The 27,950-nt window shown below is 28.0% G+C and overlaps 1 protein-coding gene and 1 pseudogene across 9 annotated transcripts in view; both read left to right on the top strand.

Annotated features, from left to right (window-relative positions):
- LOC107437533 (voltage-dependent calcium channel subunit alpha-2/delta-3) overlaps positions 1-27,950 on the top strand; it is a 346,295-nt gene that overhangs the window by 86,001 nt on the left and 232,344 nt on the right. The gene's annotated exons all lie outside the window — the stretch shown is intronic.
- On the top strand, positions 2,041-3,511 carry LOC122268969 (elongation factor 1-beta pseudogene; annotated as a pseudogene).

Raw genomic sequence — 27,950 nt, forward strand, 5'->3', positions numbered from 1 at the left:
AATTTTGTTTTTGAGAAAGAATTTTCCTTTTATAAAGTGAAACATATTTTATATTTTTCGTTTAAATTAGATAGAAATGTGACTGGTTTTGTTTGATGCAGGATACAGATTTCATTATCATACAGATTTCAAATTCCAAGAAAAAACTATCGGGTTGTTCCAATGTGAAATCGTAACTGATCGTAAGGCATGGTTATCAGTAGATCTACGATGTCAAGCATAAGTGATAGCGGTCAGTGAGTGGGTGGGTGACTCCTTTGATCAACCTGCAAAGGGACCAAGGGTGTGTGGTATTGGTCCAAGTTAAACTGCTCTAGTTTACACGTTAAAGTGCTCGATTACACGCAGGTCGTTTGGCTACCAAAGAGGGAGTGCCACCCCTTCTCCAGACGATAAAAATTATGATGGCAATCGGATCATCTTCAAGGATATTTCCCAGACGATAGCCAAGAACCATTGTACAACCCTAGTATGACGTAAATAAAATACTACTTCTACTAATACAAAACGTAAGAAAATATTAATCCATACTAGGAAACTAATACTGACTAGGAAAATTTTAAGTTAGACATTTGAAATTGGATTTTAATGGATTAGAATGCAAAACGCTATTTCAAGTTTCATAAATTTTTCAAGTTCTACATCAAAAACAGCAAATTTCATAATTGAAAGTACTACTAAGTTACATATTTCAGAATGCAACTTCGAAAATATTGAATTGAAAACTCTTTTGGAAATTCTTTTTAAAGTCAAAATAATCAATTCTAAAATTAGAAAAACGTTTTTAGAACCGTTTTTATGAAGATCATTTAAAAATTAATTCTTAAATGATCATTTTAAAATCGTTTAAATAAAACAAATTACTTGGAAAAATATATTTTTCAAAACAAACTTACAAGTAATTTTGTGGATTTTATTAATAAAATTGTTTTTGTTTAAATATTGCTAGAAGTAAGAAGAAAATGTTTGTTTTCAAAAGAAATCTTTTTGACTTATTGTTCCTACAGGTGGGATTCATTATGATCAACTATTGAATCAACATAATTTTATATTTTGTTGTAACGTTCTATTTGTAAAGTAAAAAGAACGACAACAATTTTTTATCTTAGATATTTTTAACTATTGAAATTGTAAAATTTTAGTGGTAAGTCTTTTCACTTCTGCTTAAATGAATGAGGAAAAAGAAATCTGATGCCATGCTATTTTTCTGCATAAATTAATGTGTTTTCCTTTTTTATTTGTAGAAATGTCCATCATAATGCATATGCTTGGGACATTTGAAATACACCTATTTAACGTTTTATTTTTATTAACGAATAAATTGATATGCTGGGCTGTATTCGTTAATGATTTAAAAGAAATAATTTGATAGAAATAAGATTATTCGCACCCTGAAGCAGATTGCATAAATTAGTTTACGTGTGTCATGGTTTTAGTTTGAAGAGAAAATCATTATTATTATTTTTATTATTAATATTATTTTTATTAATATTTTTACCCTTAATCGTTTTTTTTTAAGAACAATTATCCGAATTAACCATTTAAAAAATCACCGTAAATGGAAATTACAATTTACTTTAAAAAAGTTTTTCCATAAAAACTTCAAATTTTGAAAAGCTAGAATGCTTATGTATTACCATTAAATATGCAATAGTTTTGTTGGATGTTAAGTCATTTTGTCAATGTTTAATTTAGATTTGTCAATGTAAGTAGTGATGTGTGGGTTCAATGTTAATTCTCATCAGGTTCACAAGTGCCAGGTAACGTGAAATGAGCAACACTTCCAGCATCTTTCGAGGTGCGTAATGAATGTTCAATGCCTGCCGTATAAAACAATATACGGCACTTGTGATATATATATATATATATATATATATATATATATATATATATATATATATATATATATATATATATATATATATATATATATATATATATATATATATATATATATATATATATATATATATATATATATATATATATATATATATATATATATATATATAATGCTTTATACGAGTCTTTTTATTTTAAATCAAAAGCTTAAAATAGATTTTTCTTATTAATTTTAAGACGTAGGGAATCGTTTTTTCACGAAGAGTAATAAAAAGTTGATGCCAATTAAAAGATTATTTTCTGAAGTTAATGGGTAATAATTTTTAGAAAAATACTCATTAAGAAAGTCCGAAAAATTCCCTATCTTCTGAGTGGCATCATATTTTGGAACATATCAATTTTATTTTTTTCTTTATCTGTGGAAATTTGGTTATATATCTTAAGTTTATTTATATTTTTTTTTCACTTTCCTAACATTTGTGAGCTGTGTTTTCTTTAAATAAAATTCTTCTAAAATGGGTTTCGGAGATCTCAAAACTGATGTTGGCTTAATGAATATTTGGCTGATCGCAGCTATGTAGAATGCTTCCAGCCCTCTCAAGCCGATACAGCTGTTTTCCAAGCAACACACTTGTTCTCAGCACACCCTCATGCTCTAAGATGGTATAATCACATAAAATCTTATGGCAAATCCATTTAGTGAAGCTTCTAAATCATCTCCTGCCAAAGCTGGTGGTGATGATGATGACATTGATCTGTTTCGTTTTGATGATGGATTGCACGCAGATGCTGAAAAGCTTAAAGAAAAGCGTTTAAAATTTTATGCAGAAAAGAAATGAAATAACCTGGTGTTATTGCAAAATGCAAGGTTGTCCTTGATGCTAAACCTTGGGATGGTGAAACAGACATGGCTGCTATGTTGAAGCAAGTGCAAACTATTAGCTGTGATGAATTAGTATACAGTAAAAAAACACTATTTACTAATATTGCTATATTGACTTTTGTATAAGGGTTGCTCAATTGAAAAGTGGACAAGAATGATAGCATCATAAATATGACCCATTCCTGGAATATTACCCATTCAGGGTTATATTCCAGGTTAAAAGAGTGCACCCCAGAATTTGGGCAATTGAATACCAGTTTACGCCAGAGTATTCAAAGTGAGGACAACATTATGCTAAATAGGAAAAGATGAGAGCACAATTGTTTTACTCATATTTACACTTCGCGATATCTGCTACACACTATGTTTTCGACACATTCATTTTAGCACAAATTTACATTCACTTTAAATGATTTCATGACAACTGGTAAGACAGTTATACGCAATTTGTCGTAATTTAATCATTTCTCATATTTTAACTAATCCACTTTTCATAAAGCAGAAAATCATTCTTTCCCGCTGGAAGTCATGGGGTCATGTGTATAAGGCTTCGTAATTTCGTAACAACTGGTATTATTGTGGCAATGTGGTCATCAATCACTTCCAACACAAACCACCTTCACTTCAAACTTAAGTTTATGCCAATGGATCTGAAGCTGGTTCGATCTTCAAGTCGCCATTGTTGATTGAAACCCTCTTCCGTCACATTGACAATCCAATGCTTTAACCAATGGACCTTAGCAGCTCAATCCTTTTTTATAACTTTAATCATTTCTCATATCTTTATGTTAAGATGTGAGAAATGATTAAAGTAATCATTTCTTATATCTTAACGTAATAATTTCTCATAACTTAACTTAATCATCGTATTTTAACTTATTACCTGTCGGCTGGCATACATTATAGTCATATTGACCCAAAATTATTGACTCTATTCACTTTTCATTAGGAAACCCTCAGATTTTTTTAAATTAATAAAAATAATTGTAATAGTATTTTTTCTATTAAATTAAAATTGTCCTAGTAAATTTTGTGCCTTTGAAACACGTCTAATTTTGTTTAATATCGAGAATACATGTCGAAACATATCTTTAAATGAAGCATTGATTATTACAGGCATCAGAAAAATTCTGTGTTTCGCTTAGTTCTAATAATGATTTTTATGACTTCTAAAAATATATATTTCCAATTTTTCTAAATGTACAGTATAAAGAATTAAAACTCAATCGAACTAAATTGAAAAAGAAGATAAAAATGAAAAATCGTAACCAAAGTTCGAACATACTTTTAGAGGCGCGATTATTTCGGCAGTTTTTTTTTCCGAACCCTTTTGATTCTTTTCCGTTACTTTGACAGCTAAAGAGAACGTGTAAAATTAACATATTCTTGATTTTTTTTAATTTGATATCATTTCTTCTTCTCTGGAGGAAAATTACTTCCCTCTGTCATGGAAGTTATTTAAGATAATTTCCTTTTTTGAAAGATCACACGTATAAAAAAATTACTTTTTCTAAATGTTAATTAAAATAATGAGAAGTGAATTGTTAGTGTAGCATTTTTAGTTTTATTACTTTTTTTAATTCTCTTTTTTATCAGTTTTATTTCGGCATCAACAGATACAGAAGAAAAGAGGAATCTAGCTTTCTCTATCAAGCATCCTTATTCTTTTGGAATAAGGTAACTCCAGCGGAAAATAAATTTGTGTTTGATAATAAAATGAAAAACTTGTAATTAAACTGCAGTTGTAACTTCTATGAGTAAAAATTCTTTTTTAAATAAAACTAATGTAGTTTCTAGAAAAAATAAAAAAAGGCATGAAATGAAATCATGTTTTTTTACATTAATTTATGAGAAAATTAAATTTTTTTGTTCAATTTAATATGACTAAAAAAATTTATTAAACACCTTTTTAGGAGATACGTGAGATACAAATAGTGTATACTCATACAAAGTTGCAAACTTTTAATGGGTAAAGAACATTTTTAGATTGAGTTTTAGTGAAATTAATCAAAAGTATTATAACGTAGGATTATAAATGTAATATTATATTCACGATTTCGAGATCAATTTGAAATATTTTGAAATTAAAATTTCTTTAAAAATGTACAAATGAATGAGAAGTAAGAGACAAAGGAAAATTTATTTTAACTTATGTTTGAAAAATGTAAATAATTAATACCTTTTTATTTTGACTTTTTTTAAAATTTTAATTAAAAAACACAATTTTATGACGTAAATAGTCCTGAAATTATTGCCAAATAAAACTTGAAGTATGCAAAAATGATTGATAAAAAATGCTTTTATTTTTATTTCCTGTAGAACTGTTATAAAGATTTTAGTCAACTAAAAAATAAATTTACTAAATTATCGTTAATTTTCATTAATTACATTTTATTTACATCTTGAATGCTTAAAATGTTTCGAAAGAAAGAAAACGCAGATGATTTAGCGTTTGCTTAAAAACTTGAAGTAAAATCTCTACTTTATACATAATAATACTGGTAAATCAATTTTCTAAATGCATTTGAAAATACTGCAGAGTCATTAAGTATCATTATAAAGCTTTTTATTGATAAAATGGGAAATATGTTATTAAACTAGAATTCTAACTTTGATGGGCAAAAGTTTTCATGATAAAACACACATAGATCGAAAAAAAGATAACAAGAACTTTAAGAAAACCATAATATCAATACTACTATTTTCATTAACGTGCAAGAAAATGAAATTTTTCGATGCTTTTTAAATGACTTCAAAGTCATTAACTACCCTTATGAGTTACTTTTATTTGCATGCATAAGTAATGGCGACTAAATCGATATGCTTTTTCAGTTTTGAAATTCTGTACAATGTTTTTTTGTTTGCATTTATGTAGAATAGCAATTTTCAGCCCTCGAAAATTACTTCTGAAGAAACGGTCTCTTGTTTATTGGCACACTATTTGTTCTTTTCCCAGAAAAAGTTAACTTAGAAAGAGAATTCTGGAGAATAATTTGGGACGCATTCCATTTTCCTTAGCTGTTGGACGTAATTGTTTTTGGATTTAAGAGCTTTCAAAGGATCAAATTCGAATTGAAGTTTTTCTAAAGTAAATCTAAGAGTTTTTCTTTCCCTAAATGGGAGAAATGTTTTAGAGTAAAGTCTTTTACGGAAAATGACATTTTTCAATATTTTCTTTAGATACATTACTTAATACGCTTTTAAACTTCAATTTTCGACACTCTTATGAACGTAAAAAGTTTAATGTATTGTTTTAGACTGCTACTTAACTCAACAATTTGTGCAAACAGTAGTTAAAATCATGAATAAGTAGTAAAAAAACAATTTATTTAAAGAAAGCTAGTTTGTCAAGTGCATTGTTTGGAGAATAAAAATAGTTTCGCATAAAATTCTGTTCATGTTACATATAAAATAAATATTCAGTAAATAATAACAATCTAGTAAATGTAATAAAAATTGAAAATTTTTTGTAGGGATAATAATTGTTAAATCTATGCTATTTAGCTTTATTATTAAGATTGCGCTTTTGCTATGCGCTTAGAATTATTTTTATATAGAAAATATAGATTAATTGAACATTTAATGCTATATTAAGAGCTTCGAATTAAACGTTTTTCCATTATACTATATAAACTTGATTACTATTCAAGAGAAAAATTACATTATTTTTTCTTTTTCTACATTCAAGGCAAAAACTCATTTTTCAAACATTTAATAAAATCTTTATCATTTACTTCGTTACAAATAAAAGAACGGAATTTTTAGGGTACCAAATATTTGTCACATTTTTAAGCAGTGTTTCGTCAACTCCTTGAGCAAAAAAATTAAAATTCTACTTAAATGCCTAAGATAGAGTCATAGTAACGCTATAGGTATTTATTTTGATGTGTAAGACTGATAAAATAAATTATTCATGTAATAAGTGCAATGAACAGTGATTAGAAAGGGTACAACGCAATTTTCAGAAATTAACAGATATTTAAATAAGCACAAAAATTTAAATTACCAAAATTACATTTCATATGAATAATTTTAATAACTCATTGTAACTGCCATCAGTAGTTCTTTTGCTCATAATTTCTGACAATCAAGATGCATAATACAACATGAAATTTGACACTTGCAGTTAAAATATCTTTTGTTTCATAACTACGAATAATTCGTTACATTTTTGGACATAGAACATTTCTATTTCGTTCTGCCGACAGTAAATTTAAACAAACAGTGAATTTCAGAGAAAAAGTCTAACGTCCCTTTTTTTAAAATGCAAATGTGCAAATATTTTTCTGAAGTCAGATGTACTTCACTTTAGAACCTTAACCATGGGTTAAATATTAAGGGAACCAGAAAGTAATGTCATTTGGGTGCATTAAATATTCGTTGGTCTTAGAAACCAATTCCTTTTTTTTATTCATTTCAATTCATTTTTGATCTGGCATTGAAAGATTGTTAACAAGTGAGAATACATTATTGATTAAAAATAAAATCTTGATAACGAATATGAAATTCACCGAAACAGCATTACTTTCCAGTCCCCAATAAATTCTGAAATTTAGTAAAACCGATTAAACAGTTTTTGATGTGTAATATCAATAAATTATGTCTGTCTATTACTTCTAATTTCACAAAATTTTCTTTTATTTTTTTTCTTCATAAAAATAATTGCGCTTCTGGAATAATCAATTGGATGATTCATTAGTTTGTAAAGTTATTTCAAGGTTTGATTTGTTTAGAAAAACTCTCTATTACCAGGAAAATGCATGAAAAAATTTCTGAATTCTAAAGGAATGTTTTAATAAAATATTGACTTCAAAAATAATTAGCTGAAACATAACTTAATCATGTTTCAGCTAATTATTCCTTTTAATAGATAATATCTCAGATCTAGAGCTTGAATATCTAGAGCTTGATATATCTTAGATATATCAAGCTCGTGTAATCCATAGCAATTGAAACTCATCTTAATATTGAATGCAGACATTATTTATAGGTTTTGAGAGAGATAAGTATAGTGTACCAAATGTCTCTAGGTTCCTGCAGATAATAAAGGATTGGCTTATGATCTAAGTACCTTTTCTTTTTTACATTCTGAATTAACTCATTGACATTTAGATTAAAGCATCATACTAGCATGATATAGACCGACTTTTTTATCATCATGAAAGGTAGTATTGTTTAAAAATTTAGCTTTCAGGGAAAATAAAAGTTGATGTGGCTTGTCGCAGTCTCACAGTGGGACGCATTACCAATAAGCAACAATACATATGAATAAAAATGCGTATGTCTAGTTGCATATACACCGAAGAGCAATTACATTATGATCACCCAGCTAATAACATGTAAGACCACCTTTAGCCCTCAAAACTGCTAGCACCCGCCGGGACATTGATTTCACAAGGTGCTGACAAGTAGTCTGAGGTATCTGGTACCAAGTGCTCACCAACTGGTCCTGCAATTCCCTCACATTGCGAAGGGGTAGCGTGGAAGCACGAATTTGGTTTTCCCAGTAGGACTATAAATGCTCTATTGGTCAGATGAATTTGGGGGCCAAGACATGACTTAAAAGTCACTGAAATGTTCCTCGAACCAATCCATGACGATTCGACCCTTATGACATGGTGCATTATCCTGTTGGTAAACACCATCCCCAGCAGGAAAAACTGCTGCCATGAGTGGGTGAACCTGGTCTGCAACTATGTTCAAGTAGCTTACAGACGCCAGGGATTGTTTTTTAATGAGGATTATGGGTCCTAATGTGCCCCATGAAAACATTGTTCCTGGGCGAGAAACCATGAAAACCTGGGCGAGCCCATTGTTACAGATGGAGGGTGGTCATAATGTAATGGCTCTTCGGTGTATATAGCAATACATATGTTTAGAATGACAGCTTAGTTACATCATGTGTTTTAGAATTAAAAATAACCTCAAAAATTCAATTCTAAATGAGAATTGGCAGGTTGATCAACTAAAAACAACGTATCCTCATTTCATTTAACTAAGAATTTTACATCCTCAATTGATAAACGATTTAACTCTGAATTTAATATTATCAAGAATACAATTTGGTTGATAAAATTCATAAATATTAATGAAAATAATGAATTAAGAGCAAAAAAAGTGAAACTCCTATAAGAGGCTTTTGTTACAAGTAAAATCTCGCTACACATAAAGAAGCAGTATCAGGTTTCTATTGAATAGAAGTTTCTTCAGAAAAATGCAGCCGCAGAGAGGAAGCAAAAAGATACCCAAAGGTCTTATAAATCGGTTTCCCGATGAAATTGATTGAACAGGTCTGACTCCTGCACGTGAAGCTCAAGAAAAAGGAAAAATGAAACATTCGTCATTTTTGTCCCCTATAGCTAGTCTTCTTTTGCTATTAATTATTTTACGGTTGTAAAAACCGAAAGTCGAAAGCCTTTGAGTTTTTTTTTTGTACCTCAAAAGATTGATGTTTTCGGCAGGAGATTTTGATTTGTCGATTCTTCTTTTGGCTGAAGAGGTTTGTTAAAAATCTTGTTACCCTTTACAAAAAAAACGTTAATTTATAGTAATAGACTTAAGATGAAAATGTTTCATTGAAAACAATCTTGAAACTTAAATATATATTTCGAAACTTTAATAAGAAAACAAATTGCATATATTTTTTTAGCTTAACTGTTGTAGGATGTTTGATACTAAAGCGCTCGCATTCAATATTTGAGCAGAGGTTAAATATTACTCGACCCTACAATAATGGAAGAAACATTTTCAGTTTTTTAAATTTTTTTTTAAAATTTCTTGAGAAATATTCGACGAATTATTTTATAACTTCAGAGGGGTTTAGGTTATGTGATTTCTTAAACTTATCAACAAAGTTAATAAGCCGTCAGAGGTTTATGAAGCCTGCAAGAAATTATGAACAAAACAAGTAAATGTGAACACACTATGCCAGAAAATACAGCAATAAGCTTATAACTTGTATCGACTTCATTTTGTTTTCATAAAATAAAGCTCTAAAAGATAGTGCTCAACAGATTTAATTTTTTATCGTAAGACAAAGTTTACTAACAAACCATAATATCTCACAGTTTTCTTCCGTAGTCTTAAATGTGATGGGATAAGGAAAGAAAACATATTTTTATGAGGGATGATCCCATGCAATGCCAAAGTGATTTTTAATGAGAAAAAATGTACGAAATAAAATTTGTGGAATATCCCTTATCATTGAATGACTCTTTTTTTCAAAAAAATACAAAATCTACCTAGAAAATTTCCAGAAATTTTTCATATTTTTAAGAAATTTAAATGAAATTTTTTGCTTAGTTTCTAAATACAATTTACTACAGAATTTTTAATTTTTTTAAAAATTTCTTTTCGTGAATGAAAGAACTACTTCAAATGCTCACATCTTATGCAATTTTAAACGATTATTTTTAAAATTTTAAAGTGATGATTTTGTTATTAATTGAAAATTACACCAAAAATTTTGCATCATTTTATTGAAGATTTTCAGTTGTTGCAAAATATATACGACAAAAAACTAGTTTTTTATGAATATGTCCATTTCTTCATATATGTATTTAACCAATGTTTACGAAATGTTATGCCTTTATTACAAATAAAAATCAAAATAATCTATACAAATTAAAAGCTTACTGCTATACTTTTTGCCATAGGTTGCTCAAAATAGCTGTTTTTGCTCGTAATTTATTTCTGGGTCTCTCGAACCTTGCTTTGCGATTTATTGTTAAGTATGATAAATCGCATGATCTAATTACCTCTAAAGCTGTAAAACAAAAAGCATGTAAAATTTAACATATAAAATTCTAAAAATGTCTAGGTTAGCATATTTAAGTGGTATTCAATTATAAAAACATTTTATGGTTTTTAATGATTCAGCTCTGGTTTCGAACAGCAATTGAGCGTTAAAACCATTTAAGTATTCGATCGAGAGAATCGACAATATTCCAAAGACCTCATCTGTATCTTATAAGATCATCACTTCAACTTCTGTCTTCCAACTACTGTCACTTTCTAGTCATATACTGTTAGAATTTTCATTCTAAAATTGCGGTAAAATAATCGGCTGAAGTCTAACTAATTGACCATAAAGTTTACGGTAAAACACTCCTTTTCACTTTACGGTTTTGTAATCGTCTACAATTAGCATGGTTAAGAAAACCATGCATATTAAACTATACCATATTTTCTTACCATTTACAACTAGCATGGTTTCAAAAAACGCAAAAAAACATTGAATTGGACATTGGAGCTAAGCGTAGTGGTTGAGGTGTATTTGATCAAATCATCTGATTGTCTCACCTATCGTAAGAGATGATAAATACTAGACTTTTTTGGGTTAAGCAGCGTTTTGGTGCTGCCATCTATGCTGGAATAAGAATATTGTTTTTAAATAGTCCAGAGTCACAAATTGGGGAGTACAGGACACTGGTAACTTTACATGTGTTGAAGGGAGTGGAGGAAATATTGTGGTGTCAATGCTGGGTTTCGAACCTCCGTTGTGTCGGTTATGAGATTGACAGATTAGCCTTCTCGGCTATAATATGTACCTATCTGTAAGGAACTGAGTAACTTCATTAGGTAGGCCTGGTTGATGGTTTAATAAAATTCTGGTTATTTAACCGCATTGGGTGAAAGCAGTTGATAAACAGTTTTTCTCACAGTTTGAATACCTTCTGATTTATGGTTATTTGACTGTTTCATTTGAATATGGTAAAATAACAAATAAATTGTTATTTAACCACTTTTTCACAGAAATTTTTAAGGTGAGGAGGACTTTCTAAATTTATATAATTTATTTGATTGGGCTATTGAATAAAGTGCAAGTACCTGCGTTCATTTAATGATTGAATTATTTCAGGTACATTCAATCCTGGGCCAATTGTTTTAAAAGGTGTTTTAGTGGTCCCGGCTAAATATTTTTAATTTTAAATATAAACTATATAAATTGATAGCATTTGATAACAATGCAAGCATTTTTAAATAAAATAAAAATTTTATTGACTCTTACCTAGTATTTCCATCGTAATTGATAAGTTGCATAAATTGATTACAATTTAGCATTTTCAAATAAAATAATAATTTTGGGGTTATAAAGTAGTACCAGATGAACTAATTTACCTGTTCATGCAATACGTTCAAAAAATAAAGTATGTAATTATTTAAAAGATTAGTAAAAAGAAAACCACCATAAACTCAGAGATTAAATAAATTGATTTTATGTAATAAAAATACAAGCATTGCGAAATAAATAATAATTTTAGGGCTATTCAAACTGCCAAAAAATTTTTAAAACTTACTTTTTAGAGCTAAAATGAAGTTTAATTAATGGTTTATTTATGTTTTACAAGAAATAATAAACATCCTGATTAAACGAAAAAGCAATTTTACGGGAAACATTTTGCAGTATAAAGAAGAAATATTTATGCAGCTACTATTAATAAAAACAGAGATATAATTTTTTCTTGTCTCGACAAACAATTTTCTGTTTCGTACAAGATAAAAATCTTTAAATTCTTTTTCTTTTGAGAAATTTTTCAAAGCTTGAAAGAAACTTTTTCCTGTTTACACTTAAGTAGCGTTTAAGTGCAAAATATCAAAAAATTATTTATTAGTGAATCATAATCTTATGTTGATTAAGAAATAATTGCTTTTGCTTTTGGTGTAGGAAAAAATATGAGAGAGTGTTCTTTTCTAATAAAGAAATAAAAATATTTTTTCACTTATTTCAAACATCACATTGTACTTTTTTTAAAAATTTTCGTAAGCTGAAATTAAATAAGATAGTTCTTAGTAGCTCAATGTTTTTTTTAATTTATTGAAATTAAGTCGCTGTTGCATGGAACATTAAACCTGAAAGGCAATTAAAAGAGAATATCTTAAGCCAAAAAAGAATGATGTAAAAAGTGTTTGAAAAGACTAAAATGTAGAGGATATAAGAAAATTTAAGAGATAAATCGATATTTGAAACGTTGAGTAAGGAAAAACAGTCTTGATTCCTGAAGCATTTTCACGATTATGTCTTGGCTTATAAATTACATTAATGAAAAAAAAATTTATATTCACTAAAAAAAGGTTTTTTAGGATTGCAGAATTCTTTTATTCAAAGATTTAAAGTAATTAACTATTTATATATCTTGTTTAAAATGCTTAATTCTCAGTTAAATTTATTTTTATGAATCTATTTCTGTGAAATAAGTATAATTATCTGTTCCTTTTTCATTTTGAATACAATTTGATTGCTTATATCATCAGTTGTCACAAAAATGTTTAAGCATTCAAAAAAATACTTTTCTACAGAAAAAAAAACTTAAAATGTAACATTTCACATTGTCTCCTCATAGTTAAAACATTATTTGAAATTTTTTTCTAGAATAAAATAAATGCAAAAAATAACTTTTCAACTAAAAATTACATACTTATCAAATACAAATTTAAGTGCAAAACAGGTGCATTCGTCGATTTTCTAATTATTGTAAATTTAAAGTTTACGTCGCTTGCTTTAGTCTTAGAACATACGCAAAAATAAATATCATGGTAAGAGAAATATTTTCCTTTCTTCACAAGTATAAAAATTAATAAATATTTATCTTTAATTCAAAATAATAGATATCTCTAAATAGGAAGTAAACAAGAAAGCGGGTACTTTATTATATCCTTTCAGTCGTTTCGTTTATAGAAATCTTTAAACTATGAAGTATCAGAATTTAAGTTCAGGAAAGCAGAAGTAATTCCATTCGACGAATGCGTGTGTTTTTATACAGAAAAAAAGCAAACATTTATGTCCTGAGGAATTCTAGTTTATCCCCTGATTCATTTGCTTTTATTTGTTTAGTTTAAAAACCTTTTTATTTTAATCATGTTTATGATGATTCTCAGTTGAAAAATATTTCAGTACGCTATTTTTCACTATGGTATTTATTTTAAATCCAAACATGTAATACGATGCAATATTTATGTTAGTTATTGTTAGTTATTAAACTAAATATAAAAAAATGTGAAGTAATTTTATTTTGAAATTTCATAAGAGTCAACAGAAAAGATTTTAAATTGCAAAATTACATTACATTTCATGTTTTAAGTAATTTTGAATCTCCAAAGATGGAACTTGTTCGTATATTTCTAAAAATGCTATTAAATTTACAAAGTGTTCCTATAAAATTATAGTTTGTTTAGCTTTCTAATCCAGTTGGTGATTTCAAGAAAAAAAACAATGGAGGTAATGAATCATACATTACTTAATTATTTTCTGATTTCAACTAAGCTAAAAACAAAAAAAAGTTTTTTTCACATCAGATTTGTTATTTAATATTTTCCTCCTAAAATAGAAAAATGTCAAATTTTCTTAATTCAATAAAAGTTTATTGTGAATAAATCAGTAGAAGATTTTGACGTTTACGCTTTACATGTTCTTACATTTACACATGCACATTCGGAAATAACTACTTCTGTACCCAAGACTAATACCTCACTACTGCACACGCCCGTACATACGTTGTTACTTCTTAAAATCTGTCGCGCATGCGCACTAATTCAGAACAAGTGTACTTGAAAAGAAATGTTTTTGCTTAAAGACTTTAATAACTTGATATTTGTCTATTCTTCTGGTGGTTGCTTAAAACAATCATTACCCCTATGTATGAATTTAATTGTAAAGTATAAGGTCTAACTAAAAGCAAAAGCGTATATTAATTTTTTTAAACTATTAAAGGAAATTGATCAAAAGTTTTAGTGTGAATTGTAAACTACTAAAAGTTTTGAAATATATCGTGTTAAAGATACAGAAATATGTGTCTTTTATTTTTTCCCCCACGAGCAGTTAAAATCTATTTATTTGAAGAAAGTATTTCCACTTATTGCATAAACACAATAAACATTACTTAAGCTTTCTCTGGCTAAAACAATTAAATTTTTATAAAAATTTCATCTTAGAAAGGATATCTAAAGGATATTACCTTGTAACAGCATTACGAAATAGATTTTGTTTTATTTTACCGCTAAATGTTCGAACGCCATTTTCTATTATTTATATATAACAGTGCAAGATATATTAGATAGCAATATATAAGACAGCAAGCAGTTATCGAAGTTTTTCTGTTTCATCCAAACTAGGGCGTTATTCTACAAGCTGCTCTAGTTTTTCTCACTAAGTACGTAAATAAAAATATCCCCCTCTCACGCAATATTATTCATTTTTATGACTGATAAGTAAAAGTAGGAAACTGTGACTGCTTGTCATATATTATGAAAAAGTTTCCATCGTTTTAAAAAAAGTTTATCGAAAGTCGTTTTTGTTTTGAATATTTTTTCTTCAGTGCTCCCTACCATATTTGGATAAGAATCTATTCTATTCTTACCTAACTTCCTCAAATGGCTTCTTCGTACCCCACCGTTTTTTGTAGTTTGTTTTGCAAGAACATAATTTATTTTTGCCATGCGGGATTATTTGGCCTCCAGTCGAAATAGCATCCATTGCTTTCATTCTTTAGAGGAGTGTATTGTAGGAAACTCCTCAAGAAGAGAGCCCGTTCTTGTTGTTAATAATGGGTCTGAAAATTGGTTCAGAAGTTCGACAAAATGTCTTGAACGTGAATATATATCTGAATTACCAGAGAGGTTACAAGAAAAATCTATTTGTTGCAAAAATAAGAATAGGAAGCCTTTTCTTTTATGTCTTTTATTGCGTAGTGTTCAAAGTAATAGAAAGTATAGTAATGTTAGTCTAAAAAATGTATGTTTCGGCAGAATTTCTTCCTTAAAACATTTTTTAAAGATTTTGGAAGTTTTTTCATGCACTACTGTTAAAAAAGCAGCTAAAAATGAGCTTTTCTGTAAAAAGTACTTCTTGTTATTATTTTTTTTTATAACAAACTACCGATAAAAAAAAAACAACTGAGAAATATTCTAGATAAAAATAATGCTTTTGATACATCGTTTTCATGATTCTCATGATATCAAGTGGGCCACAGTGCTAGAATTATTTTTAGAATAATTTTACACAGTTAGAGTAATTTTTGTTACAGTAAGAATTGGTTATTTAAAGACAGAATTTTAAGTACTTATATTTTGAAACATAGCCGCCAAAATTGTAAATTATAAAATATTCAAAAAATAATAATTGTTTCAATTATGATCCGGAGATAAATACATAAAATTTGATGTTTTTAATGTCAGTAGCAATTATAATTCTGATGAATGTTATTCGCAAAACATCTTGAACATGCTAATTACTTAGTGCAGATGATTTTTAAATACAAAATCGTACTACAAAAAAAAAAGAACTTTGACTGAATAATTTATTTTTACTACAAACTCATATCTTCTAGAACTATCAAACTTTGAATGCAAAATTTAAAACTAATAATTCAAATAGTTTTCAGGAAATAAACTTTCAAAATATAAATTTCTTAATATTAATGCCAAAAAAAAAAAGAATTTTTATCAAATCTTATAATTTTTGAAACAAATTATTATAAATAATAATATGGACGAATTTTTTTATGAAGTGTCAAGCAATTTTAAGAGGAATCAATCATTCAGATTAAAAAAATCGTTGAAATTCAAAGGTATACAACATTTTAAACATTCTCAGAGTGCAAAATAGTTCTACAAAGTCTTGGAAAAAATTTTATTCACCTCCAGAAAAAGTAAAAGTTTTTGCTTTTCAGAAATTGCTTCCTACAGTTTTTATTTACTTTTCTGAATGCCTCAAAAACATTCAGAAAATATTTCTAATGGTTTCAAGTGCTATCACGTGGAACAAACATATGTTAATTACTGGATTAATCCGAATGAATATTTGACAGAAAAATATTTTAAAAAAATATGTTAGACAACCAAAGTTTAAAGTTTTTTCCCATTTTAAAAAGTAATGGAGAGCCTTATACATGAGACAAATTTTAAATTTTTTTAAAAAAAAGTTTATTATTCATTTAGGTTAAAAGTTTTGTGAGAAATACATTATGTTTGTCTAGAAATATGCGATATTATTCATATGCATTCTTCATTATTTTCTCTTCCGAAAATAGTTATAAATTGAAGAGACATGGATACTAAATAGTGTTGTAATTATGACTATTGTATGGATAATATCCATTTTGAGTGCCTTTTTTAGACATGCTCTTTCGAATGCATGGATATTTAACTTCATCCACAGTAGGCTAAATGAGTCATAAATGTTTAACCAAAAAAATTTTTTTTTTCATGTTTTCAAATATTGTACAATTTGTAATTAGTAAGTTCAGAGGGAAATGTAATGGTGTTGAAGGCAACATCTTGCTCAAATAACAACAAACATAAATTTTTTAAAATTTTCTTAGGTCTAACAAAGATAGGTAATTTTTTAAAACTTTGGTATTTTATCTTAGAAATAGAATTATTCTAGCTCTTTATTACTTTCTACTATTTTCAAATTCAAGTACTGAAAGGTTTTATCTCCCAATAAAATTAATTGAAGGAACAACTCAACAACTGGAAACCTAGTTTTTAGCGTATGCTTGGGAAGAAATGAATCTGTCACCTAAACAGCAGTTAGTACCTGTTGTTATAGTTATTAAATGCAAGCAGAATTTTCCTGCTAGATACAAATATTTTCTTTGATCTAGGGTACATGAGGTTAAAGGTAAAACCCTCTTCAAAATCCAAATCTCTGGGGGTACTGGATTTGAGATCAATCGTTCTCTGATTCAGGTCAAAATTACGATCTGTGGATGTATGAATGGGTCCGCTCTATAAACGGATGCGACGTTTGGTGTGGCAGAAGTCAAATTCTTGGCCATAGATGACGCCACTGAAAATCAAGAAACGCACACTCTGCCTTAAATTTGCTCTGTTTCACCAAGCAGGCTTGCCCGCGTGGCAAGTGGCATTAGAAACTACACAACAACAACACTCGTCGTTTATAATTTTCTATTTAATGGATGATTTATTGCTCTATCTCTACTCAACATTACTCCTCTTCAGAAATATTTAGAAAAGAAGGTTCACTCTGAATAAATTTTGACCAAATGACCAAAGTTGCTTTAAGAAACCTCAGATACGTAAAATTAGTGCATATACTAACTTAAAATTGTATTGCTTTTGAATACACATAACTTTCTTTCTATGGATTTGTATTTTTAACTAACATTATAAATGGAATAGCAAGTAGGTATGGTCCCAATAGCTTATTCAGAATATCTGTTGAAAGCTTAGCTCCTTTTGTTATTTTCACATCTTGCGAAATTTGCAATAGTTCCATTACTATATGAATTGCGTTTACTCTCAGACGATTGATTTAATTCAAAAATAGCCTCTATCATACGGATTATGTTAGAAATCATACATATTAGTGTTTAAATACTCTTTTTATATAATAGCTTATAAAAATAGCAGATTATTCTTTCAATGTAACTGTACTTTGAGGTTTTCAAACGGTTTAAACCAAATAATTTTAGAGATTCATTAAAAAAGAAACATTCATTTATCTTTTAATCAAAATTTTTAACTAACACTGTTTTAACTAAAACTTTTACAATTAACAACAGTTTTAATATTTTATGACATGATAGATAATAAAGAATCTTATAATTATATCTTATACTTATTTTCCAGATGACAGGATGAAATACTAAATTAAATTGCAAGATTTATAAATTTCGCAATATATTTTTCGCTATGCATTTTAGCTATATATATATTCGGTATCAAAGAATTGTCTCGGCTGACATAAATTATAGACATGAGAATTTTGAGTTTAAAGGTAATATGTAAGAACTCATTTTTTAAGTAACTGTACATCGTATATTAATATATTAAGAAAATTCATTTTCCTTTAATCATTAATTCCATTTAATATATTTTTAAAATGAAATATCTTTAATAAAACCCATAAAATATATTAATTACAGCTATCTAAAATTAAACGAAAAACACGCTCCCGAATTTTATTCCATTTGGCTATAATCCAAGTTCTCCACCATCAATGGGTAAATTCTTTCAATTTATACTTTTGATTCCATAGAAGTATACGTAAGAAACGAGATATATTATCCAAACATCTACATTTTATCCGTTTTAGGATCCATTTCGAGAATCAAATGCATTCTAAGATAAGCTGATGGCAAGTTTCATGAGCAGGAAGAAATGATTGCTCTTTTGTAGTATCTGGGAAGAGACTCCCGGGATAAATCTACATCCTTCTTCTTGCACATTGCAGATTTCTGTTCAACCAAACTCTTTTACTTGCGTTATTCCTCTAAGCTCCTTTTTTATTCCTAAGAAAACTCAAATATTTTCCCCATGTTTACCTTATATTTATAATATCATAGCAAAGAGAGAGAGAGAGAGGAAATAGTAAATCTACTTTTCAATTTCACTCTTTATATATATATATATATATATATATATATATATATATTAGTCATAAATCTAAATTAATTAAGACACAGAGGTTAAGAAAGCATCAAAAGAAAACATTAACACAATAAAAGAAAACAACTTAAAAATTAAACATTAAAAAGTTGAAATTTAAAGTTGATATTAATGAAAGAACTTAATATAATCATTTGATATATTTGTTATTTTAAATGAATTAAGTTAGTTAATCAGTTGTTAAGAAAAAAAATCAAGAATAAAAATTTGATCATGTTTCTCAGTATGTGCTCAACCTTTCTCAGGATTTTGTAGGAGTTGCCTGACATGGTTTTGGTTTTATCCGACGCCGCCATTTGATAGGCGAGAATCTTGATGCAAGATAGTTTTTAATGATTTAAAATAATAGCTAGAAAAGCATTCTTAGAAAATAAATCTTCAAGAAACTAAAAAGTACAGAGTTAAATCTGTATAGTTAAAATCAAAACTTTTCTAGTCGAAATTTTTGAAACATTATCGTTGATAAACAAATAACAGACATCTTCACAAATAGCCATCTACCATTCTTCTACTGCAAGTGTCTGCAATTAGTTTCACGTGACTTTACACAAAGGACACCAGTAGTTTATTCACTAGTGCCAAGTTCCGGTTTCATCCATATAACCGGTTTTGTCCAACTCTCCCCCATTTACGAAATATGAGTATTCGTTATAATCCTCATAATGCTTCTACAACAATGCCACGAGATAAGCAAAAGCCTCGTTTCAAAACACCTTAATATGACAAATAACAACAATTCACTTAAATACAAAAATACATAGTTTTAAGGGGAAATAAATATATTTTTTGTTGCTATTATTTTACAGGATTTATCCAATCTGCTCGTGGCACGATAAGGTATTACGCTTAGTATAATAAACTACCCTCATTAAATAGCTCATTTAGACATTTTTCAAATTTTATTATGCCCATATATGTAAATTCAATTCAAAAATGATTAAAAAAGCAATATCTAATAGAATATTCCTTTTCAAAAGAATCCAAATTTTCAAGAAAGAAATCCTTCACAAAAATTCCATCTATTTTCTCTTATTTTTTCGAACTTAGTCTTTAAGATTGGACGCGCATTAAAAGTCACATACTTGAGCAGATAAGGTTTTAAAAATCTCTCCTTAATTAGCATTCTCAAGAGCTTAGTGAAAAATTTTTCTTGTTTTAAGCACTTGAAAGGCACCCTCACCTGGTGGGGAAGTTGGGTGAAGAGGATGCTGTAAAGAAAAGCGAAAGAGAAACCTGTTCATCGACCGAGCTTTCTTTTCTGCCTTTTCCATAAAAGATTTCTTCCTAGTATATTCTTTGCTTCTGTTACTATAAAACATCAGGGAAGATTCTCAGCAACAGGACCTAGTATTGTGCTATGCTGTAATACTAAGCCATAAGTGTCACCTTCGCTTCTTTTTTTTTCTTTTCACTTTCAACTTAATGATATTGGGTTTCCCCACCCACTAAAGTAATGAAGAGTATATGTGGTATTTCAGGATGCGGATCCCTTAGTTTCTTTCTTTTTAAGGTCTGGATGATATTGTGGTTTGTGTTGTTCATATTTTTGATCAAATGTGTTTGAAATGTTTCTTTTCTTTCGTTTTTTCGTCATTTTGGGATCTGCCAAATTGTCGTTAAAGTTACATTTAGAAACAGACGGCAGAGAAGTGTTTCGCTTTATTTATCTTTTTTGTCTTTTCGTATTCATGATTTAGGAAAGTATTTGTGATTATGGATGGCTTTGCTTTCATGCTTTATTTTTTATCCCTGTGTACAATAAATGTCTATAGTATTATGAGGTATATTAATTTATATTTTCTTTACTATTAATAATAAAAAAAATATTTTTCATTAATTAATTCAAGTTACAACTCTGGAAATTCTCTGTAAACTCTAGTTACAACTAAGTTAGAAAAAACGTTAAATGAAAATAAAGTGATTAAACACAAATTTTAACATCTTCGTTTGATCTCTGTTAAAGTTTCATTATTTAATCGTCGTATTAACTTCGAAAAACATTTGGTTGAAAATGTAGTGTTGCTGTAGAAAGTAAGAATGGTATATCCAAAGCAAATATTGCATGCTTTTCCAGACATCCAGATTCGACAAAGGGACACTTCTTAATGCCTACAAAATTTGTGCTGCAAAATATCCATGAAAATCGAACTATATGTGAAGGGCTTGGTGCAATAAATTGATTTAAAATTTTTACAAAGGTGGCAGTTTTACATTAAAATGTTACTTAGTATTATTTTCACGTAGTTATTTTGCCAGTTTTCTAGATAGCCTCCACACGGAGAAAAAAGTCTGGTTAATTACGGTACAGTATAGTAATGTTATTAATGGTAAAAAACATAATTTTGCTAATAAAATCAAAAATGTACGGTATTTGAACAATTCGTTCGCTAATTTTTCCTTGCATATGGTATCGATTTACTGGAAATTCTGGTTTTTAAAATTGAAGTTCTTATTACCACACTTTTAGCAAAAAAAAACAAAACTGAAAAATAAATTGAACCGAGTAAATGGTTTTTATGCCATGTTCTAAGGTATCCTGATAAAATTACCAAGTTTTACCACATTTACCAAATTTTATCATGTAATGTAAAACCACATTTTGTTGTTAATTTTATCAAAATCATTACCAAAGCAAAGATGAGCTTTTTGGTATTCACATAGACACAGAAACGCGATCAATTTTTTACCATATTCTGGTAGTTTTAACCATGTTTTTTCCTTCAGTGCAGTATTGTAAGTAAAGATATATGAATAAACTTGTGCACAAAAAAGCATTATTTTTAATGAAAATTAAAGCAAAGACGTTAGAAGGACCAGAGAGCAAGTTATATTTTCTATAGTCTTCACGTCATAAGCGCCTTTGTCCGCCATTGTATTCAACCATACTCCCATTAAGAGGAGGGTCTCCTGTTGAATATATTCTTCTAGTAAACAACTAGGATTGGCGATTTATTTTCAGGATTGAGTGAAATGAGACTGCTCTCTAGGAATTCTCAGTTGTAGCTGTTCCCTTTCGTCATTAAGGTGTACCACAGGGACTTGAGGCCAACCACCACTGTCTTGCAATGTCATCAATCACATGTAAGTCCCCAACGCTTAAGTGTTCCCATTAAAACTAGGCTGGATTATAAGTGGGATCTTAACAAGACAAATGAAAAAGATCAGAAGGATTCTTTTGTGATGTTTGCGTAAACGACGGAAAAACCATTTTAGTAACAATTCATTCATCACAATTTATTTTCTTTACTTAGATTATTTGTATGCCATGATCCCGACCGTATATATAACTTAATAACATTATAGAAAATACATAAATTGTTTGTTTATTTTGAAAACTAAACTTATCTTAATTAGTAATTATTTTTATATGCTCTGTTTAAACGTAATTATATGTTGAAACAGATAACGTAACTTATTTATTCAAGATCAAGATAAAGTGAAATTTAATAAATTTAAATTCAGTGAAAGAGAGATTTAGTTTCCCTAAGTATTTTTAATTGATCTTATTATTTGGGTAATTCATTTTTATTTTTATAATTTGTAATTTAACAGCACTGAAAGAAAACATGTAGTTATTAATATGATTTTTATTAAAAAAACTGAACTAATATTAATTGCTTTGTTGTGTATAAGTCTGTTTAAAAGTTCTGTGTAAAAAAATGAAAAAAATTTCTTTAAAATCAGGATAGATAGAGTTACAAAAAGTTAAAAAAATTATAAATTTAGTAAAATATTTAATTTATCAATGTTTTTGAGAAATTTAAAAAAAAATTAATTTTCGATGCATGTTTTTTTAATTTTTATTTTTCTTAGTTATTTTGCATATATAGTTTAATAGTATAATAACCTTAATTTATTTGCATATTTAGTCACTCTCAGTGTAAAAATTATCTTCCCTTTAGGAGTGGTTGATAACACATTTTCAAAAAGGTTTTTTTATCCATCCATTTGTATTTTGTATTTCTTAAGTTTATCTCTATTTGATAAGTTGACTTATGCCTTTTGAGATAAAAATTATACTCAAAATTTTAGTTGCTCTTGATGTTCAACAAGTTTTGACTTCGGACATAATGTACATAACTTATTTGCTCTAAGGAAGGAATAATTGCATTATTCAGTTAATGATAAAAAAAATCAAAATTTTTAAGACTAACCAAGATGCCTAACTAAACTTTAGTTATTTAGTTAGTTAAACTTTTGCATATTTAGTTTATTAATTTTAAATATTATGGAAATTAGTTTGAAAAGTTTAAAAATAATAAATGTAATTGAAATGGCAAACTGCAAAGAGGGAAAAGATAACTGATGAACTACAACTTTAATATAATTACTGTTTAAAAACGTACATTTTCAACAAACAGTTTTTTTTTTGCCGAAGCATAATTTTTTTAAAAATTTCATTTCTTTGTTTCTGTTTTATATCGTACATTATGTTTTTTTTCCTGGTATTATTTGTAAATTTGTCTGAGGAAATTCAATATAAGTTTCAAATAGAAATAGGATATAAATGATAAGATTTTTTGTTGACTTATACATTAATTCTATTGGTAAGAAATATACAATAAAAAATGTAATTACTTATACCTTTTTTTTTACTTTGAAAAGAGTGGGAGCAAAGCAATTTTTATATTAACCGTGGAACTAAAGTACGAAATATAGCACCAAACAACAATGAATGATTTGAGAAAAGTTTAAACCAAAATGATGATTTTCTTCTATTCATTTGTGAATGAAATTTCAATCCTTTTGTAAGCAAATCATTCTTATTACATCCTATGTAAATATTTATTTAAGGTATTTTTTCTTTGATACCGAAGCATATTAATTGGTTTCTGGAATAGAATAAACTTATTTTCATTGCATTTCAAAGAAGTTGCTGATATTAGGAGATTACAAAATTTATGCCTCGAGCTGTTTTCGTAACAAAAGAAAGTAGTCCTTTGAATTTTATCTGATGTTAAAATTAAAGATAACATTTGTTTCTGTGTTATTTATTTAAGAGTATAGATTCTTAAAAAGGTCTTTTCTGTGTATGTAGAGTAAATTATTTAAAACTCAGCAATTAATGGGAAGCGCTTTAAATTAGAAAACTCATTTTAGATATAAAAAAAATTATCAAATACAATGCACGAAGGTATGAACATAATACTGGTAAAGCGTGGTGTGAAAATGCTTTTTTTTCGATATATTTAGTCTTTAAAAGAAATTGATTAAAACGTCAAGAAAATTGCTCTACAAAAATAAGCAAAAAAGCAATTAATTATTGCCAGTTATTTTTATTTTGTTCCTGCCCTTTTTGTTCTGCAACAGTGTACCAATTTTTTTATATGCAGATTTTCTGAAATTATGTGAACTTGTTTAGCAATATACATCGTGTTAGGAACAACAAGGGGAAATGTTAATTTCTCTCATCAATAAAAGGAATCAGTTTTTTGCACACAATTCAAAAAAGGTAATGCTATGTAAAAAAAAAAAATATCTGAAGATAATTTTGTGTAAAAAATTATATTTATTTAAATATTTCTTTATTATTTAATTTATATAATTGTTTATGTGCAAGGCAAATGGGCTTAGTCATAAATGTACAGGAATCAAAAAAATGTTTTTCTCAATAAACAGAGTCCCAGACCCATAGCTTGAAATAAATTCTTATAGATTTGAAACAGTAAGGAGTTTTACTTACTTAGGATCCATTATTGCTATTGACAACAGAATTACTCCTGAAATAAAAAACCGACTTTATCTGGCAAATAGGGCTGTCTAAGGGCTGAAAAGATTTATTAAATCTAGGTTTCTTTCTAGAAAAACAAAGTTCTTAATCTACAAAACTCTTGTCCGGCCAGTCTTGACATACGCTTCTGAGGCTTGGACAATGACAAAACAGGAGGAAAATTGCATCGCAACATTTGAGAGAAAGATTTTGCGGAGTATACTTGGTGGTGTAAATGAAAACAATAACTGGAGAAGAAGATTTAACTTTGAACTGTACAAGATTTTTAAACAACCTGATATTATTAAATACATAAAAATAAATAGAAATGAATTGGATGACCCACGTGATTCGAATGAGTGATGACAATACAATAAAAACGATACTGCTTTTTAGTCCCACTGGAACAAGAAAGAGGGGTAGGTAGTTTTTTTTACGGTTTTGAAACCATGCCAGTTGTAAATGGTAAAAAAATATGGTATAATTCAATATGCATGGTTTTCTTAACCATACTAGTTGTAGACGATTACAAAACCGTAAAGTGAAAAGGAGTGTTTTACCGTAAACTTTATGGTCAATTAGTTAGACATCAGCCGATTATTTTACCGCAATTTTAGAATGAAAATTCTTACAGTATATGACTACAAGTCCACCATTTCACATCTCTTACGATAGGTGAAACAACCAGATAAACTAATCAAATCATATTCCACGGTTCATTTGATAAAATGCAACTCAACCGCAACCTAACTCCATCGCCCATTACCTTGGGAAAAGCCTATCTCCAGTTAAATTTATTTTTTACTGTTTTAAAATCATGCAAATTGTAAATGGTTAAAAACCGTATATTTTTGTATTCGTGGTTTTTAAATCATACCAGTTGTCAACGGTTTCAAAACCGTAAAGGTAAATATTGTTTTTAATTACATACTTTACGTTCAATTAGATAGACAGACTGATGCCGGTTATTTCGCTGTAATTTTAGAATAACAATTCTAACAATGTACGTAATTTCAATTCTTTAAATCCAAAATCAAATAGGAATTGGTTAAAAAGTTGCAGGTTAAAAAGTTACCGAAAATATGCAAGAAGTGAAATTATCCTCAAGTATCCAAAATTCTGTTCCTGTGCCTAAATTATTGAGACAATATTTTTCAAATAGTTCTCCCGACCCCCATATTTTGAGGATCAAGAATTCAAATCCATCAATAAAAAGAAAGTACGTTGTAGCGAACCTACATTCTATTCTCAAGTAGTGATTGAATTCTAGTATGTGAAATTTAAATAAAAAAATATTAAGTTGTCCCTTTTTTATTACTGGATATACAATTCGAAATTATATTACATCCTGAGTTCGAAAATTTTTATGGAAATCTCAGAAATTAAAATTCGAATGTTTCGTGTTCTATGCTGCTGAAATCAATTAATGGGGTGGTTGTGAGAGTGAAATAGATCGAGATTAGCAGAAGCGTTTCAAAGAGTTTGCTTAGGTCAATTTAAGGACTTTCGGTTTATTCTTTTGCTTTCTAATTAATTACTAAACCTCACGCAATTCTTCGCTATTGTTTAATGCTGATGAAAGTCAGCTAACCTACCTTTTGACTGAATCTAGTTAAGCATGAATTCTAGCCATGTACCTTATTCAAGCGAAAATTAAATTTCATTCTATTCACCTTAAGAAAGTTAATTAGGTTGTGTAATGTTTTTATGTAATTATGCTTTCTTTTGGTGCCTGAAATTTTCAAAAATGATTAGATTAAAAAAGGAAAACATTAACAGAGAAAATTAATTATTTCATGCAAGCAAGAATGTGAATCAGCCATTTAAGCCTTTCGATTTTATTCAATATGTAAAGAATGTTTTTTTTCTCCGAACTAATGCGACTTTTTGTTATGAATTTAATTAGGTTTGATTGATTAGTTTCATAATAGAGCTGACTGTGTTACCGTTTCATTTGGATTTAAAGTCAAACAAATATTTGATAATTGTTTCTATCTATGAGTTTTTATATTACTAGATAACATTTTGATTCTGTAATATATTTAAATTTAAAACGCGTTGCTATTGTTAAAAAGGAATAAGTCGATGAAATAAATATGTAACTTTTAAAAATGAAGTTATCTTCCAAAAGTATGCAAATAGCGTGTTTTTAAAACAGCATTTTATCTTATAATCATGGGTTCTGAATCTTTTCATTCAGTGTTTTTAGAAATATAAATAGGCTATTGACAAATATAAGTTTAACATGCTTGTTAAGTCATATATTTTCTAGTTAGCTTTTTTGTCCTGTATTAGAAAAACTCTTTCTGATGAAATGAAATTTTGATAAATTTTGAAAATATCATAATATAATTTTATTTTCTTTTTAAAGAGAAAGAAAGACAACGTCATTTATTTTTTATTCCTTTGAAATGCATATTTTATTGCTTTTTTTTAATCATTTTATACAATTATTTGATATCTCAGAAATAATCAGGACTTAATTTTCTTAATAGCTATGAGTTACTAAACGCTTAGGAATTTCATAACTTCGCACGGGTACATCAGAAACAAAAATTTCCAATCAAATAAGGTTATTAAATTTCGTAAAAATTTTAAAAAAGTTTGAAATTTAATGAACCAAAAAATTTATAGTATACTTTTTTTGAAAGGATTTAAAAAAAAAGCAAAAGTAGTTGTTCTTCTTAATTAAAATGCGTTTCGGAGTTCTTAAGAATACTGTTCTTGAACTTTCAGTAGACAGTATGTAATGTATTAAAAATACTTGTAAAAATAAAAACAATAACATTAACTTCGCATTTTATAACGATTTATAAAATGCTAATTCAATAAACTGCTATTTAATTTGATGTATTTAAAGGTTAACATTAAACAATCAGTTCTTCTCTTTTTTGCAAATTTAAGGAAAAATATCAGAAAGAGAAAGAAAGAAAGCATGCATTAATTTTTAAATTTTAGTTTCTTTAAAGAAAGCAGTAAGTATAGAGAACGTTCTTCTAATTATTTGAATATAGTGCTAGCTTCCGATTGAAGTAGTCAAGATTTGAATGTTAGTGATATCTAGTTGATTCATATTTTGAAGAGATTTCTTGACTTTGGTATAAA

The sequence above is a fragment of the Parasteatoda tepidariorum genome, chromosome 11 (genome assembly GCF_982258835.1).
Source record: "Parasteatoda tepidariorum strain Cologne lab strain chromosome 11, Ptep-v5.0, whole genome shotgun sequence".
Taxonomy (NCBI): Eukaryota; Metazoa; Arthropoda; class Arachnida; order Araneae; family Theridiidae; genus Parasteatoda; species Parasteatoda tepidariorum.